This window comes from Balaenoptera musculus, chromosome 3 (genome assembly GCF_009873245.2).
Source record: "Balaenoptera musculus isolate JJ_BM4_2016_0621 chromosome 3, mBalMus1.pri.v3, whole genome shotgun sequence".
Taxonomy (NCBI): domain Eukaryota; kingdom Metazoa; phylum Chordata; class Mammalia; order Artiodactyla; family Balaenopteridae; genus Balaenoptera; species Balaenoptera musculus.
The window spans coordinates 80,241,137-80,260,951 of record NC_045787.1 but is presented as its reverse complement, the minus strand read 5'-3'; the positions used below and the strand labels follow the sequence as shown (position 1 = coordinate 80,260,951).

The 19,815-nt window shown below is 34.2% G+C and overlaps 1 protein-coding gene across 2 annotated transcripts in view; it reads left to right on the top strand.

The window, feature by feature from the left end:
- Positions 1-19,815, top strand: part of LOC118892844 — a 621,373-nt gene that overhangs the window by 185,217 nt on the left and 416,341 nt on the right. The gene's annotated exons all lie outside the window — the stretch shown is intronic.

The following is a 19,815-nucleotide window of genomic DNA, read 5'->3' as shown; positions in this document are numbered from 1 at the left end:
TACTTCAGTTGTGAGGGAAAAGGGGGCTCCTGGTTAGAAAAATAAATGATTTTCCATTGACCAGGATAATTATTTTTCATCCTTCATATATTTGCCAAGACATATTATCTCCTTCTTGACTGTCAAAACTAGACTACATATCTCTTCTGTTGTTCTTGTACTTAAGCCCATCATGATAAACATAAAAATCTATTCCACTTGCCTGTTGCTATCTGTATGCCTTACAAACTAAGTTCCTTGAGGGCAGAGACTTTACTTTGGTAATATTATAGCACAAAGACTGGCACAAAATATAATGATAATAGAAATTGATCTTCATTTTAATTGGATATATTTTGTAGGCACTGTGCTGATAAATTTTTATGTGGATTATCACATTTATTCCTGATAATAACTTTGAATAAGTTACTATTATTATCACCATTTTACATAGAGGAAAATTTGAGACTTTGAGAGGGCATGAAGCTCAAGGTTATGACTAAAAGTGTGTTAGAGCTGGCATTTGAATGCGAACAGCCAGACATTAGAGTGTTTATTTTTAATACGATGCTAAAACGGCATTCTTTCAGCTTTAAGAAACGTGAAAATTATATGACATAAATCTGAAACATTTCATTTTGTTTTATGAAAGCTTTAATCATGAAAATTTATTGTTTATTCAAAGAAGAGAACTTGATTAGCTCTAAAAAATGTTGGCTAATGGCATCTGTGTAGACAAAATGAAGAAAGAAAACAATTATTTGCAAAATATAGGAGAGGAAAACAAAGTAACATGGAAAGCAGTTACTTTTTTTTAAAGTTTAACTATGTCAGTCACTGTGCTGGAAATTTAAACATATATTATTTCCCCATATCTTCCCAACAGAACTGTTTAACTAAATGATGGCTAAATTGATGCTGAGGTAGACATAGTAATGAGTCTAAAACAACAGAGTTTTTAAAAGATGCCATTGTTATTATAATCATAATATATTCACTATACCATACTAGTTATGGAAGTATAAGATACATTTATATGCAGAGCTCAAATGGAGTAGATAATTTCACTTTATACCAGAATGTTAGATAACAAATGCAGATAGTAAGTCTTACTGTGTTTTGGCCAAAATATTTCATAGATAATGTGTATATATCCATAATCATGTATTTAGAAGCTCTATTTATTAAAGAGTTAAAGTATTAATAGATAGGTTTGCAGTGACAATGATCATTCATCTCCAGGTATAGGCATAGCAAAAATCTTAACATTTTTATCTCACTTAAATTGTAAACATATGAGATAGTTATCTTAAGATAACTGTGACTACAGACAAAATAATTTGGATGAATAACCCGTACATCATGAAATATACTAACACTAGTTTTGATTCATAGATAAATTCCTCTCTTGGAATGTTCTATGGCATTGCTATAAATTTACAACTCCTTTTCAATTCACCATTATCAGATAATGAAATCAAACTAATTGGATCTTTGGATTATTTTGGTAGCATTTTACCACAATGATGTTGAAAATTTTGTAGAAGCTTTTAAAATTGATTTAATTTAATTGGAGGTATTAAAATTAGAATTTAATTTTTTCAATTGATAAGATATATTGAAACAGAAATACAGAAAGATTTATGTTGTTTATGATGCTAGATAGATTTATGATGCTAGATACATCTAGCACACAATTTTAAAATGAAAAAGAGAGGTGAATCATATTTTTACTGAATACTGTATATTATGAAAAAATATATAGATAATATTTAGATCCAGGGGCATAAGTTGATCATTCACACATAATATGTGGCCCATACCTATTCAGATATCTCGTGGCTGGTTTGAAAATTCCACAAATATTCATTTTCCTAGTCTTTAAAAAAATTCAGAATCTATTAAAACGCTCTGTGGTGGAATTGCCAAAAGCTTTCTATAGCTTTTGATATTAAAATATCCTAAACATTAGACTTTAATACATGTCCTATTTACATCTACAAATTGTCCGATTATTGCATAACACAAATGCCATAATACCAGACACGTCTTGACAAATGCTAAGCCTCAGAAATTTTTTTTCTACCCATTGTTGGTTTCACAAGGCAATGTACACTCAAAGTTTTGTTCAGATTAAATATTGTCACTGTTCTATTTTATAAAAATAGAACATAGTGCCAGCTACTAACAGCTATCGATACTTTTAGGGTTAGACCTCTCTCATAAGAACATAACACTACAGTTCTTATTTTTAAAAATAGCTGTCATGGATATAGAAAACTCTCTGCCTTCCTTTGTAAATAGACTCTGAGTTCCTAATGGCCTAACCTTGGTTTATATAAGGACTCTCAGTTCCAGATGCTTCCATAAGACTGGCAGGTAATGGTAATAAACAAGTGAAATGGCCAAGTATTAGAGAACATGGGGAAAGGGGAGTAAGTGTGGGTGACCATAGCAAATTGAAAAGCTACTTATTTGTTAAAAAGGGCATGCCATCATTCTACTGCAGTCAATTTTGTTATTGAAAGAATTTGGAAATGCACATTATCTGTGAACTTCCTTGATTTTTCTAATACTGAGTATAACTCACAAGGCATTACCTATGGGCCACTAGTTGGCAAACCTTGGCTTATATCCCGTCAGTTAATGAGAAAGATAAAAACACTAAGGTACTCATTGTCATCCCAAATTGAATCCACAGTTTGGAAACTAGAGGCAAAGAGGAACATGGAAGGGGCAAAAGGAGACACAATCACTTTCTTATTTCACCATGTTAGCATGATTTGATATTTTATTGAAGTGTCTGCAATTAAATTAAAATCTCAGAGAATGTTTTTTTTTTAAAAAAATAAGTGATTAATGCCTGGGCATCTTACAAGGACTAGTCTTTTTAACTCTTTTAAAGGGATTTTTGTTCATGTGATTGAATTTCATGGTCAGTTTCCTCCTCTGCTGAGTCATCATTTTTGGGACAATTTAGAAAAGAAACAACCCCTGAGAGGACTTCTAACCTATGGTTGGGCTTAGGATGGTCAACTTAGGGACAGAACCTAAATAGAATATAACCTTCCTATAGGCTTTTGTCTAATTAGAGCAGCAACTTCAGTTTACCATTTTGCTGCCTTGGGAGCAAACAGTGCTATCGCAATATAGGATGAGCATATTTATTGAGTGTGTGATAAAGGGATGCAGTTTCTGGGCTATATATTTTCCCTGTTCATAAAGTTGATTATAGCACATTCAGCTGGTTATCCTGGAGAACCATGGAAGACTGAAGTATTCAATAGCTTCAGTGTACTAAGAAACTTAGACAATTAAAAGATTTAAAGTCACATTCCAGAGACAGCTATGCTTTTTCAACTGTAAAGGCAATATTAATGATACTAACACTAAGATGATTTCATTTAGTTAGGCTTTGGAGATTTGCTTTTTCTTAATGCATGGTATATTGAGTCAAAAAAACAACTGGAAAGAGAAAAAAAGAAAAAAGAAAAGAAAGAGAAAGGAAGGGAGGGAGGAAGAAAGGGAGGAAGAGAGAGAATAGGAGAGAAAAAAGAATGCAAGAAATAGAAGAAAGAAAGGGTAAGTAGAAAGATGGAATGAATACTGAGTAATTCATCACATAATTTTATTGAGCTAGTATTTATTGAGAAAGTATTCCTTATAAAGTGCTCTGTTAGGAATGATTAAGTGTTATCCTGTATGATTCCCTGTTATGGAATGACTACACCTAAGTTACAGGATGAACTTTTAAGCAATAGTGATTATCTCAGTGTGGGTCAAGCTATCTAGATTTTCTGGGGATTCCTATTGTGAAAGTAATATATAAACCCAGAACCTGTCACTGGTATGTATTTCTATGGAATGGAAAAACATATATAATCTTATCTTAGTAGGAGTGAAAATTTATTATACTACCACTAAGAAAATCTATTGGTAGTGGAGACTATAAAATACAAATAATTAGCCAAATAATGGGCCCAAAATATTCTTTTCATAAATGCATTATCATAGAAATTGATTATATGCTCATTTTTCCAGACCCATAAAAAGAACACAAAAAATTCTAACATATATAGACATTGAAATTTTTTCTTCATACATTTAGGTATGATGAGTATAAATGGTGTCAAAAATAACACCCAATATCAATGTTTAATACTAGAGTCTTCTCTATTGATAATGCTTTGAAGACATAATGAGAACAGTACATGCCTCGTGATTACTGTAAGGTCACATGGACCTGGTTTTTGTCTGTCATGTAGCTGTCATGATGATGTGTTAAAACAGCTTAGGGCTGCACCAGACAGACTTAAAATTTTAAAAACATCATTGAAGTTTTATATTTTTGAAGCTCTCGCTTTATAAGTTCAACAGTAATTGGGTATTGTTAGGACTGGATTGTTAATGTAGCATTTATTAGAATTAGTTTTGAGTGCACTACCATTTCATGTTATTAAAAGATGAAACATAATTCAGAAATTGTTGGTCAAATAATTCTTTTTTCTTTTCAGTTTCTTTCCTAGTCTTGACATATTATCAAATGCTTTATGTGGCTATTTGAAAACTGATGTAGCATTATTGACTTCTAAACACATTTTATCTCTGGGATCATAAAGCAAACACATGTACATATTTCAAGGTGCATTGGCTGTTAAGTTGAACATATTTTTTTACAAATTGGATATAAACAGAGAACAAGTACCTCTGCTAGAGCATGTATTTTTATCAGGCTGTATATTACTGTTTAAATACATGATCTGTGGAGCTTGATAAAACAGAAGTCATGCAGCCTACAATAGAGTGGTCTCCAAAGTTTTTACTCACATATTACTATCAATAAGTTGCTTTAGCACACTCACACACACAAACACACATATCAAATTTTTATATATGTATATATATATATATATATATATATATATATCCACTATTATACCAGTGTATAAAATATAGACATCATAAACCATATATAAAATTAGGAATTAAAAACGATTATGCCATATGTGAAATATCATTTTCTTGAATTAATTTAATTTAATTACGGTAAAGACCTTTCTTTCCCTGATTAGATATGATGATATATGTGTCATTTTGTAAAACTTGTTTGTTATTTTATGGTACAGTTTTTCAAAGATTTAGTCCAAATTTAGTTAGTTCTATATCTGGTTTTAATGGCTGTCATAACTAAAAAAATTACTTCACAAAAATAACAGATGTAAATGGAAGAAATGCATCCTGCATTGTGCGTGCTAAATCAATTTAATTCCATCCTCCAGTTACGCAAAAATTTTTGTCAAAATTTGGTTAATACTTTTCTTGAAATTAAATTGTAGGGCTTATAATTTGAAGGCAATGAATTTAATTTTTTTAATAAATGAGTTAAAAACTTAATGACACTCATTCTTTGAAGATTTGTTATACAAGATAGGATATTTTGTTTCTAATTTTTCTGTGCTTGAAGATTGAAGAGATCTTACAATTAATACAAAATATTTTCGAGAATAAAACTGTGTAACAATCGAAATATGTCCAAATATTTTTTTCAAAGTTTCCCCTATATCTCATGTTAAGCACAACTAAAACCCCTAGATATTACCTATAAAATAAACATAAGACTCTTGAAGGTGGAGAGAAGATGGACTGGTTAGAAACTTGAAGAACAACACAATAAAATTTCCTGGGTTTTTTTTTTTTTTGGCTCATATATTCAAGACTTAACCTGGAAGAAGCTGGCAATTTGGAAACACCAGTGACTGCAAAAACCTCTCTGCCGAAGTCCTGCTCTTTTTAGCAAGGGGATCAAGAAAGGGGCCGGCTAGCAAGACAGAAAACTTTTAGACAGAAACAGCCCTACTTCAGTCAAACACCACAGAAAACATTGTGTTAGCACCCCCATTCATGCCAAGCAAAGAAAAGTGGGAAGCCTAGACTTCTACCTTGTGAGGCTATAACAAGGTGCCCAACACCCCCATCATGCAGGTAGAAAGAAGGCTAAGTACAGAGCTAGAGTTTCAGTCATGCAGTTATGAGGTTATTCCCTCATATTGTCTCTGGAGAACTTGTGGGGATCCTGGTCCCCAGGGGTACCCCACCTGGCAGTACCAAGGAGTGATATCAAAGATAGTGGAAGGTGATGACATGCACTGTGGACCAGTGATAATGAGACCACTCCCACAACAGTGTCAGAAGAGACCGTGTGGGAAACTAGAATATCTTTTTCCACTCAACAATAACGAGACCTTACACTGGGTATCAGCAGAGGTTGAGTGGGGAACAAAGACTTGTGTTTGTGCCCAGCGGTAACAAGGCAGCATCAGAAAAAGCCAACTACAACAGAAGGCTTAAGAAAGATCCAGAATCTCAGAACATAACATTAAAATATTCAGGTTTCAATTAAAAAAATCACTCATCATACCAAGAATCAGAAAGATCTCAAACTGAATGAAAAAGATAATAAATGGATGCCCAAACTGAGATGACAGAGATGTTAGAATTACCTGCCAAAGATTTTAAAGCAGCCATGCTTCAACAAGCAATTACCAACACCCTTGAAAAAAATGAAAAGATAGAAAGTTTTAGGGAAAAAGTTTCAGCAAAGAAATAGAAGATATAAGGAAAAGTCAAATGAGAATATTAGAACAGAAAAATACAATAATTGAAAAGAAAAGCTCAGTGGATGGGCTCAACAACATAATAGAGAGATTGGGGGAAGAATCAGTGAGATGGAAGATAAACAATTGAAACTACCCAAGATGAAGAACAGAGAGAAAATATACTGAAAATAAAAACACAGAACCTCATGGACCTGTGTCTTTGGAGTCCCAGAAGGAGAGGAGAAACAAGGAGAGTCTGAAAAAGTACTAGAAGAAATAATGGCAGGAAACATCCCAAATTTGGAAAGAGAGATAAATCTGTAGATTCAAGAAGGTAAGAAATTCCCAACATGATAAAACCAAACAAATCTGCATCAAGACACATCATAATGAAACTTCTGAAAGCTAAAGACAAAGACACATTCTGAAAGCAACCAGGGAAAAATCACACATTAGAGAGGAAAACACAATTATAAAGACAGGGGATTTCTCATCAGAAACCAGGGAAACCAGAAGGAAATGGCACAGTATAGTTCAGAGCTGAAAGGAAAGGACAATCAGTCTAGAATGCTTTTATGCCCAAGGCAAATATCCCTTCAGGAATGAAGTGGAAATCATGACCCTCTCAGTGAAAATAGTTTTTCTCCAGGAGACCTACTCTAAAGGAATAATTTTTAAATTTTTCTAAATAAAAAGGAAAAAACAAAAGAAGAAACCTTGGAATATCAGGAAAGGAAGAAGCAAAACTCAAGGTAAATGCAGTAAGTTTTTGATCTCTTGAGCTTTCCAAATTATGTTTGATGGTTTGAGCAATAATTTAAACACTGTTTAATATGGTTCAAAATACATGGAGAGAATATTTAAGATATTTGCACTAGAAATGGGGAAGAGCAAAGGGATGTAAAGAAAGATAAAATTTCTGTACTTCACTAGAACTGGTAAAATGTAACACCAGTAGATCGTAATTATATATATATATATATATATATATATATATATATATATATATATATATATATATATATGTAATAATACCTAGAGTAATCTTTAAAAAGCTATACAAATAGATACACTCAAAACACTACAGATAAGTCAAAATGAAATTCTAAAAAATCTTCTGCCACAATAAGGCAGGAAAATAAAACAGAGACAAACAAACAAAAAGAACCAACAGGAAAGAAAATAAATTGGCACAACCCCTAATGTATCATTAATTACATTAAAATATATGGTCAAAATGCACTGATTAAAAGACAGATTGGCAAAGTGATGACAAATTATGACCTATCTACTGTCTATTAAAAAAACCCTCATTTTAAATATAACAACATAGGCAGGCTGAAAGCAAAAGGATAACAAACATGTATCATGAAAATATTAATTTTAAAATGTATTAGTGGCTATATAATTATCAAAGTGACTTCAGAGCAAAGAGAGTAATCAGAGCCACAGTGGGACATTATATAATGATAATGCACCAAGAAGACAGCAATCCTAAATATGTATGTACCAAACAATAGAGGTGCAAAATATGTGAAGCAAAAACTGATGGAACTGAAGAAAAAAATAAGACAAATCCACAGTTATCAATGGAGGCTTTACCACCTCTTTCACAACAATGCATAGAATAATTAGACAGAAAACCAGCAATGATATAAAACTCCACAGCACCATGAAACCAACAGGATCTAAAGGACGTTTATAGAACACTCCAACCAACAACACAAGGATACATTTCTTCAAGTGATCAGAGAATATATACCAAGCTATATCATATCCTGGGCCATAAAACAAACCTCAGTAAAGTTCAAAGAACTGAAATCAAGGACAAATGTGTTCTTTAACTAGTGGATTCATACTGGAAATCAGTAAGAAAAATAACAAAATTTTCCAAACACATAGAAACTGAACAACACACTTCTAAATAATTGGTGGGTCAAAAAAGAAGTCTCAAGGGGAATCAGAAGATACCTGGAACTCAATTAATATGAAACTTTAACATATCAAAATTTGTGGGACATAACTAAAGGAGTGTGAGAGGAAAATTTATAGCATTCTATGCTCACATTAGGAAAGAGGAAAATTCTTAGATCAATAACCTAAGTTCCCATCTTAAGAAACAGAAGAGCAAAATAAACCCAAGGCAAGCAAAAAGAAAGAAATAACAAAGATAAGAATAGAAATCAGTGAAATTGAAAACTGCAAAACAATAGAGAGAACCTTTGAAACAAAGAGCGGGTTCTTTGAAAATATCAATGAAATTGACCCACCCCTCAAGCAGGATGGAGGAGAGAGAGAAGGAGAGAGAAACACAGATTTCCAGTATCAGGAATGAAATAAGGGATATCATCATAGATACTTCAGAAATCAAAAGGATAATTAGGAATATTATTGTCTTAGTCCAATGGAACTGTTCTAACAAAATACCACTGAATACGTGGTTTGTAAACAATGGAAAATTATTTCTCACACTTCTGGAGTCTGACAGGTCCAAGATCAAGGCACTGGCAGACTCAGTGTCTGGTGAGAACCTGCTTTCTGGTTCATAGACAGCTGTCTTTTCGCTGTGGCTGCACATGGTGGAAGGGATGAGGGATCTTTCTAGGGTCTCATTTATAGGGTCACTAATCTCATTCCCTGAGGCTCTGCCCTCATGATCTAATCACCCCCAAAGGCCCCATCTCCTGGAGGTTAGACTTTCAACATATGAATTTTGGGGGGACATGAATATTTAAACCATAGCAAATATAAATAACACATAAATTTGACAACTTTGATGAAATGGACCAACTGCTTGAAAATCACAAACTACCAATATTCATCCAATATGAAATACATATTTTGAATAGGCCTATAACTATTAAGACCAAGTAGTCCAAGTGGTTTCTGGAAACTGAAATGTGAAAGTCCTATTGAGAAGGCCATGTGAAAGGATGATGCAAACTTCAGTTGAAGGATTCAGTCACCCTAAGCCAGTATCAGTGTGAGAGAGCCAGGGGAACACATATGATGGTGCTAATTTCTTCCTTCTGTCTCCTGATATTCCCCATTGTCCAAGCCCAAAAGAAAGCCAGGGAACAAAGGTAACCATTGATTAGTACATATGGGTCTGCCTGCCTCCTTTGGCAGAAAACATAAGGGCAAATTGAGATATTTAGTACATTTATTTAGATAAAATATAATTATTATTTACTTCTAATTTTGCTTCTTGTTGCCATATGTATTGTTATCTTATCATACTCTAGCATATGAACTCACTTTGTATACAACTCTAAAATATAATGTTACGTCTTCAACTACACTGAGACCTACCATGTAGTATCTGATGGAACTCTTAGAGGAAAACATAGGAAAAACACTCTTTGGCATAAACCACAGCAAGATCTTTTTTTGACCCACCTCCTAGAGTAATGAAAATAAAAACAAAAATAAACAAATGGGACCTAATTAAACTTAAAAGCTTTTGCACAGCAAAGGAAGCCATAAACAAGATGAAAAGACAACCCTCAGAATGGGAGAAAATATTTGCAAATGAAACAACAGACAAAGGATTTATCTCCAAAACATACAAACAGTTCATGGAGCTCAATATCAAAAAAACAAATAACCCAATTAAAAAATGGGCAGAAGACCTAAATAGCCATTTCACCAAAGAAGACATACAGATGGCCAAGAGGCACATGAAAAGATGCTCAACATCTCTAATTATTAGAGAAATGTGAATCAAAACTACAATGAGGTATCACCTCACACCAGTCAGAATGGCCATCATCAAAAAATCTACAGACAATAAATGCTGGAGAGGGTGTGGAGAAAAGGGAACCCTCCTGCACTGTTGGTGGGAATGTATATTGATACAACCACTATGGAGAACAGTATGGAGGTTCCTTAAAAAACTAAAAGTAGAACTACCATACGACCCAGCAATCCCACTACTGGGCATATACCCTGAGAAAACCATAATTCAAAAAGAGACATGGACCACAATGTTCATCGCAGCACTATTTACAATAGCCAGGACATGGAAGCAACCTAAATGTCCATCATCGGATGAATGGATAAAGAAGATGTGGCACATATATACAATGGAATATTACTCAGCCATAAAAAGAAATGAAATTGAGTTATTTGTAGTGAGGTGGATGGACCTAGAGTCTGTCATACAGAGTGAAGTAAGTCAGAAAGAGAAAAACAAATACCGTATGCTAACACATATATATGGAATCTTAAAAAAAAAATGGTGCTGATGAACGTAGTGGCAGGACAGGAATAAAGAAGTAGACATAGAGAATGGACTTGAGGACACGGTGGGGGAGGGGGAAGCTGGAACGAAGTGAGAGTAGCATGGACATATATACACTACCAAATGTAAAATAGATAGCTGTGGGAAGCAGCAGCATACATAGCACAGGGAGATCAGCTCAGTGCTTTGCGACGACCCAGAGAGGTGGGATAGGGAGGGTGGGAGGGAGGCTCAAGAGGGAGGAGATATGCGGATATATGTATGCATATGGCTGATTCACATTGTTGTGCAACAGAAACTAACACAGTGTTGTGAAGCAATTATACTCCAATAAAGGTGTATTAAAAAAATAAGTGAATAAGCACACACACAAAAATACAATGTTCCCTCTTCAACTACACTGAGAGCTACCATGTAGTATCTGATGGAACAACATTTCTGCAGTATATTTTTCACTATCAAACCTGCAAAAATATTTATTGCATAAATATATACCCTCTTTGTCTATCTCTCTCTATGCCTCCCTCTCCACACATATACACAAATATATATATATATAACATATATATATGTTATGTATACATATGTATATATATAACATTCAACATATATGTGCACATTGTAGTTAAGCTTATTACCCAGAAACATGTACAATATGCAGACATGGCAAGAGCATGGGAAAATACACTTTGTGGTATAATGCTTGGCAATGTAGTTATTCACTGCAGGTAAATTTGATTGTGTGTGTGTGTGAGTGTTAAAAATTCAAATGAGTGCATACCTTCTATAAAGGATATCCACTTCTATAAAGTTATTTTAATGATATAATTAAGGTGTGTATAAAGATTTAAGTTCAAGAATGACAGTGCCATTTATAAGGAAAGATATAAAACAACTTGAAAGTTATTCTGTAATACCACGCTGATGAAATGAATGTTTGTGTATCTATGGAATTAAATATTATGTATTTGTAAAAATTATATTTTGGTGTGTTATTTGTTGACAATGAAATAATTTCACTGTGTGTAATTGAGTCTTTTGAGGTAATATGAGTTATATAGTGTTTAAAGCCATGTTTATGTGAAATTTACATTCCAACCCTAACACTTATTAGCTCTTTAACCTAGGCTAGGTTCCATAGTCTCTGTAACTCTCATCTATATATTGGGTATAAAATAAGAGCAGTTATGTCATAGGGTTATTTTGTAGGTTTAATGAAAAAGTGAATACAAAATGCTGAATGAGCATTTTGCGTATAACGTGCACAAGAAAAATGATCAGGGATCCAGGAGATTCTACTGGATTCTCAAGTAATTTCAACATGCAGAAAAAAGTACATAGTTGAAGGTTTAATTTATTTGAGGTGTATGTTAAGTACATACTTTTGAAAAGTTGTGAATATTAATGGTTAGGAAAAATCAATAACGGGGAATGTTATTAACTCTGAGGTCTCTCAATTTTTTGAGTGTACCTGCTTGCCTAGAAAATGGGACCTAGAAAGGGATAATCTAGCATATACTTCATTATTTTGTCTTAATTTTCTTAGACAAGAAATAAAACTATTTTCTACTTCAAAAATTGAGTTAAATTTTGTGAATCAAGAGAAAATATTTTTCATCCACCCCCTTAGTGAATGCTAATATTCACATATTATGAGGATAAAGTTTAATCCAACAATTGGATTGATTGGTTGTTTTATCACCCAATGAGATTAGATTTACCACTCAACTGATGCTAGGTGTTGATCATGTGAGAGCTAGCAGGAAGACTAGAAGCTAAACAAGTATCTAACATGAAAAAGTATTTAATGCAAAGTGTAAATACTTGTACCCAAGTTCTGAAAAAACCAGGAGCATATTGATTCAGAGGAGAATTGCCTAGTCACACAATACTGGAAAAAGATCTTCTGGCAGTAAGTACTTCATATTGCCGTCAAGTATCCTGATTAAAACTTTGAATTGTTATTTAAAAACAACTCATATGTAAGGTAGATAGAACAGACATATATTTATATATGAGGAAACTGAGTCAACAGAAAATCAGAGTCTTGTCCAAAGTCAAACACTGATTTTCTTCTGGAGTTATTGAAATGAACTTTCTGGACTCACAGCCTACCATTCTTTCTTTCATATTGTATCTAATATCAATAGATGTGATGATAGTTATATAATAAACCTATGTTCTTTCTCAAATGATTACATTAATATAAAATTATATATAATATAAATATGTTTCATTGCTAAAATGAAAGATACTGGCCTAAAAAATGATGACTCTGACTTTTGTAATAATGACTCCTTTACTCTAGATATGATTTAGCTTATTGCTCAGCATAATAAACAGACCATTAAATATTGTATATAATTGAATTTAAATGAATTTCTCTTTATCTGGGTTTCATTGGGCTGGTTTAATTGACTTTATTAACAAAAACAATTTGTAATAATAGTTAAGGATGGTGTGTGTAACCTAATTCTTCACCATGAATATTTAACTAGTGCTTTAATTGAATACTTAGATTTAATGATAAAAATTTAAAATTTCAGGGTAAATGTATAATTATCTTAAAAATATGCAGATAATAAAAATTAAAATAACAGATGATTTTAAGTGCTTTATTTTAAAAAATATGTACTTGAGTGACCCTTTGAGGAATTTTTGCCTTAAAAAATACACTTAATTAGGGATCAAGATGGCAGAGTAAGAAGATCCTGAGCTCACCTCCTCCAATGGATACAGCAAAACTACAACTACATATACAACAACTATCTTTGAGAATGACCTGAAGACTAGCAGAAAAGATTTTCTACAACTAAGAATATAAAGAAAAGGCTACATCAAGACTGGCAGGAGAAGGAGAGACATGATCTAGTCAGAACCCACGTACCTGGTGTGACGACCCACAGCACAGGAAGGATATCACAACTGCAGAGGCCCCCCTGAGGAGCAAGGGGTCTCAGCCCCACCACAGGCTTCCCAACCTGAGGGGACTTCACTGAGAAGATGAGCCTCCATAATAGCTAACTTTGAAAACCAGCAGGGCTTATGTCAGGAGAACCAGAGGGCCATAGAAAACTGAGATTCTTCTTGAAGGACTCATGCACACGCTCACTCACTCCAAGTCCCAGCTCAGAGGCAACAGCTTGAAAAGTGCCTGGGTCATACGAGAAGGAGATTCATTGACTAATTTTAGGTTGTGTGCTAGAGGGACAGGGAGCTGGTGGTACTTTCTCTGGGGACAGAAGTGCTGGTAGGCCCTATTTTGTTTTTACTCTCTTTCTACCAATTATGTCACTCTCCAGCAACCTAACGCCACGCACCCCACCTCAATGTTCCCTTAAGGAACAGCAGCTCACAACCAGCCTGCCCCAGCCAACCCCTCCAAAGTGGCTCGCACACCACGCAGCAGCCATTCTGCCCAGTACCCCTCCAAAGTGGCTCCTGCCACGTCCCAACCAGCAAGTAACCAGGGAGCACCGGCGCCCTTCCAAAGCACATCCCACTTCAGGGGGGCAAGAAATGTACCCCTAGCAGTTGTAGCCAGACCTCTCAGTCAGCCAGGCTGGGAGGTAGCCCCACCCACCAGCACACACACAGCAGTCATGGCCAGGCACTGCAGCCAGCTCACCTGAGGGCCAGTCCAACACAGCAGCACATCTGCAGCAATCAAGGTCAAACCACAATAGCAGGGTGTACACAGCCCACATAGGAGATACCCCTGGAGCACCTGGTGCTGGTGACCAGGAGGTATTGTGCCACTGAGCCCCACAAAACACCTTCTACTTAAGGCCCTTTTTTCAAGACTGGGAGACATAACTGATTTACCTAATGCAGAGAAACAAAAAAGAGAGTTATGCAAAATTAGGAGACAAAGGAATACTTTACAGATGAAAGAACAAGACAAAAGCTCAGAAAAAGAACTGAACAAAATGAACTGAAACAACAACAAAAAGAACTGAACAGCAACATAAAGAGTTCAAAGTAATAGTCATAAAAATGCTTACTGAACTTGGGAAAAGAATAGATGAACTTAGAACGTCAACAAGAGATAGAAAATATTTTAAAAAATCAAAACTGAAGAATTCAATAACTAAAATGAAAAATACACTAGAGGGAATCAACAGCAGATCAAAGCATGCAGAACAGAGCAGTGATCTGGAAAACAGTGTCGTGGAAATCACCCAATTGGAATAGCAAAAAGAAAAAGAATAAGAAAAAAATTAGGATATTTAAGAGACCTCTGGGACAACGTCAAGTGTACTAACACTTGCATTATAGAGGTCCTGGAAGAAGAGAGAGAGAGAAAGGGCCAGAAAACCTATCTGAAGAAATAACGGCTGAAAACTTTCCTAATCTGATGAAGGAAACTGACATCCAAGTCCAGGTAACACAGAGTCCCAACCAAGATGAACCGAAAGAGACCCACACTAAAGTACATTATGATTAAAATGTCAAAAGTTAATGACAAGAAGTGAATCTTAAAAGCAGTAAGAGAAACAGTTATGTACAAAGGAACTCCCATAAGACTATCAGCTTATTTTTCAACAGAAACCTTATTGTCCCAAAAGGACTGGCAGAATATAATCAAACTACTGAAAGAAGAACTTACAACCAAGAATACTCTACCTAGCAAGGTTATCATTCAGAATTGAAGGAGAGAGAAAGAGTTTCCCAGACAGGCAAAAGCTAGAGGAGTTCATCACTGCAAACTAGCCTTACAAGAAATGTTAAAGGGGTTTAATGATGAAGGGATCAATCCAACAAGAGATGTAACACACTTGTAAATATCTGTGCAGCCAACATAGGAGCACCTAAATACATAACAGAAATAAAGGGAGATCTTGACAGTAAATACAATAATAGTAAGATAATTTAACACTCCTTACATCAGTGGATGGGTCATCCAGACAGAAAATCAATAAGAAAACACTGGCCTTAAATGACACATTATATTAGATGACCTTAAGAGATATATACAGAGCACTCAAACAGCCAAAGAGCAGAATACACATTCTTCTCAAGTGCACATGGAACATTCTCCAGGATAGATCACATGTTGAGACACAAAACAAGTCTCAACAAATTTAAAATGATAGAAATTATATCAAGCATTTAAAAATACTGTCTTAAATTTTTTATTGAATACAGTTGATTACATATTATGTAAGTTTCAGGTGTACAGCACAGCGATATATATATATATATATATATATATATATATATATATATAAAGAATAATATAATAAGAATCTTTTTCAGATTATTTTCCCTTATACATTATTACAAAATATTCACTATGTTTCCTTATTCTATAGAGTAGATCCTTGTGGGTTATCTACTTTATACATAGTAGTTTGTATATGTTAATCCCAGCCTCCTAATTTATCCCTCCCACTACCCGCTTTCCCCTTTGATAACCATAAATTTGTTTTCTGTATCTGTGATTTTATTTCTGTTTTGGAGATACAGTCATTTGTGTCTTTTCTTTTTAAATTCTACATATAAGTGATGTCATATGATATTGCTGCAAATGGCATTATTTCATTCTGTTTTTATGGTCAAGTACTATTCCATTGTACATATATACCACATCTTCTTTATCCATTCATCTGTTGATGGACATTTAAGTTGCTTCCATGTCTTGGCTGTTGTAAATACTGCTGCAATGAACATCAGGGTGCATGCATCTTTTCAAATTGTGGTTTTCCCAGGATATATGCCCAGGAGTGGGATTGGTGAATCATATGGTACCTCTATTTTTAGTTTTTTAAGGAACCTCCATACTGTTCTCCATAGTGGCTGTATCAATTTACATTCGCACCAAGAGTGGAGGATGATTCCCTTTCCTTCCTTTCCCTCTCCAGTGTTTATTATTTGCAGACTTTTTGTTGATGGCCATTCTGACCAGTGTGAGGTGATACCTCATTGCAGTTTTGATTTGCATTTCTCAATGATTAGCAATGTTAAGCATCTTTCTATAAGCTTTTTGTCAATCTGTATGTCTTCTTTGGAGAAATGTCTATTTAGATCTTCTGTCCATTTTTTGATTGGGTTTGTTTGTTTGTTTTTTTTGATATTGAGCTGTATGAGCTGTTTGAATATTTTAGAAATTGACCCCTTGTCAGTTGCATTGTTTCCAAATATTTTCTCCTACTCTGTAAGTTGTCTTTTTGTTTTGTTATGGTTCCCTTTGCTGTGCAAAAGCTTTTAAGTTTAATTAGGTCACATTTGTTTGTTTGTGGGTTTTTTCCCTTACGCTAGGAGATGGATCCAAAAAGATATTTCTGCAATTTATGTCAAAGAATGTCTTGCCTATGTTTTCCTCTTGGAATTTTAGAGTATCTGGTCTTACATTTAGGTCTTTAACCCATTTTGAGTTTGTTTTTATGCATGGTGTTAGAGAATGTTCTAATCTCATTCTTTTACAGGTATCTGTCCAGTTTTCCCAGCACCACTTATCGAAGAGACTATCTTTTTTCCATTTTATAGTCTTGCCTCCTTTGTCACAGATAACTTGCCGTATGTGTGTGGGTTTATTTCTAGTCTTTCTATCCTGTTTCATTGATCTGTATTTCTGTTTTGGTGCCAGTACCATACTGTTTTGATGACTGTACCTTTGCAGTATAGTCTGAAGTCAGGGAGCCTGATTCCTCCAGCTCCATTTTTCTTACTCAGGATTGCTTTGGCTAGTTGGGGTCTTTTGTGTTTCCATACAAATTAAAAAAATTTTTTTCTTCTGTGAAAAATGCCATTGGTAGATTGGTAGGGATTGTACTGAGTCTGTAGATTGCCTTGGGTAGTATAGTCATTTTGACAATATTGATTCTTCCAATCCAAGAACATAGTGTATTTTTCCATCTGTTTGTGTCTTCTATGATTTTTTTCATCAGCATCTTATAGTTTTTGGAGTACATGTTTTTTGCCTCTTTAGATAGGTTTATTCCTAGGTATTTTATGCTTTTTGTTGTGATGGTAAATGGGATTGTTTCCTTAATTTCTCTTTCTGATCCTAGTTATTAGTGTGTACAAATACAAGAGATTTCTGCGTATTAATTTTGCATCCTGCAACTTTACTGAATTCATTGATGAGCTCTAGTAATTTTCCAGTAGCATCTTTAGGATTTTCTATGTACAGTATCATGTCATCTGCAAACAATGACAGTTTTACTTCTTCTTTTCCAATTTGGATTTCTTTTTCTTTTTTTCTCTGATTGCCATGGACAGGACTTCCAAAACTATGTTGAATAAAAGTGGCAAGAGTGGACATCCTTGTCTTGTTCCTGATCTTAGAGGAAATGCTTTCTGCTTTTCACCATTGAGAATGATGTTAGCTGTGGGTTTGTTGTATATGGCCTTTATTATGTTGAGATTGGTTCCTTCTGGGCCCACTTTCTGCAGAGTTTTTATCATGAATGGGTGTTGAATTTTGTCAAAAGCTTTTTCTGCATCTATTGAGATGATCATATGGTTTTTATTCTTCAGTGTATTTATGTGGTGTGTCACACTGATTGATTTGTAGATATTGAAAAATCCTTTCATCCCTGGGATAAATCCCACTTGATCATGGTGTTTAATCCTTTTAATGTATTGTTGGATTTGGTTTGCTAGTATTTTGTTGAGGATTTTTGCATCTATGTTCATCAGTGATATTGGCCTGTAATTTTCTTTTTTTCATATCTTTGTCTGCTTTTGGTGTCAGGGTGATGGTGGCCCAATAGAATGAGTTCAGAAATATTCCTTCCTCTGCAATTTTTTGGAATAGTTTCAGAAAGATAGGTACTCACTTTTTTTTAAGAGTTAATAGAATTTAGTAGAATTTACCTGTGAAGCCATCTGGTCTTGGACTTTTGTTTGTTGAGAGTTTTTTAAATCACAGATTCAATTTTAGTACTTGTAATTGGTCAGTTCTTATTTTCTATTTCTTCCTGGTTCAGTCTTGGGAGATTTTCTAAGAATTTATCCATTTCTTCTCTGTTGTTCATTTTACTGGCATATAGGTGCTTTTAGTAGTCTCTTATGATCCTTTGTATTTCTGTGGTGTTGTTTGTAATTTCTCCTGTTTCATTTCTGATTTTATTGATTTGGGCCCTCTCCCTTTTTTTTTCTTGATGAGTCTGGTGAAAGGTTTATCAATTTTGTTTATCTTTTCAAAGAATTAGCTATTAGTTTCATTGATCTTTTCTACTGATTTCTTTGTCTCTATTTCATTTATTTCTACTCTGATCTTTATGATTTCTCTTCTTCTACTAACTTTGGGTTTTGTTTGTCCTTCTGTCTCTAGTTGCTTTATGTGTAAGGTTAAGTTGTTTATTTGAGATTTTTCTAGTTTCTTGAGGTAAGCTTGTATTTCTATAAACTTCCCTCTTAGAATTGCTTTTGCCAGATTCCATAGGTTGTGGATTGTTTTGTTCTCATTTTCATTTGTCTCTAGATATTTTTATATTTCCTCTCTGATTTCTTCAGTGATCCATTGGTTGTTTAGTTGAACATTGTTTAGCCTCCATGTGTTTGTGTTTTTTGCAGTTTTTTTTCTTGTTGTTGATTTCATTGCATGGTGGTCAGAAAAGATGCTTGATATGATTTCAATTTTCTTAAATTTACCAAGATTTCCTTTTTGGCCCAGCATGTGATCTATTCTGGAGGATATTACATGTAGACTTGAAAAGAATGTGTATTCTGCTTTCAGATGGAATACTCTATAAATATCAATTAAGTCCATCTGGTCTAATGTTTCATTTAAGGCCTTTGTTTCCTTATTGATTTTCTGTCTGGATAATCTGTCCATTGATGTAAGTTGAGTGTTAAACTCCTCCACTATTATTGTTTTACAGTCAATTTTTCCTTTTATGTCTGTTAACATTTACCTTATATATTGAGGTGCTCCTGTGTTGGGTGCTTATATATTTTAAATTGTTATATCTTCTTCTTGGATTGATCCCTTGATCATTATGTAGTGTCCTTCTTTGTCTCTTGTAACAGTCTTTATTTTAAAGTCTA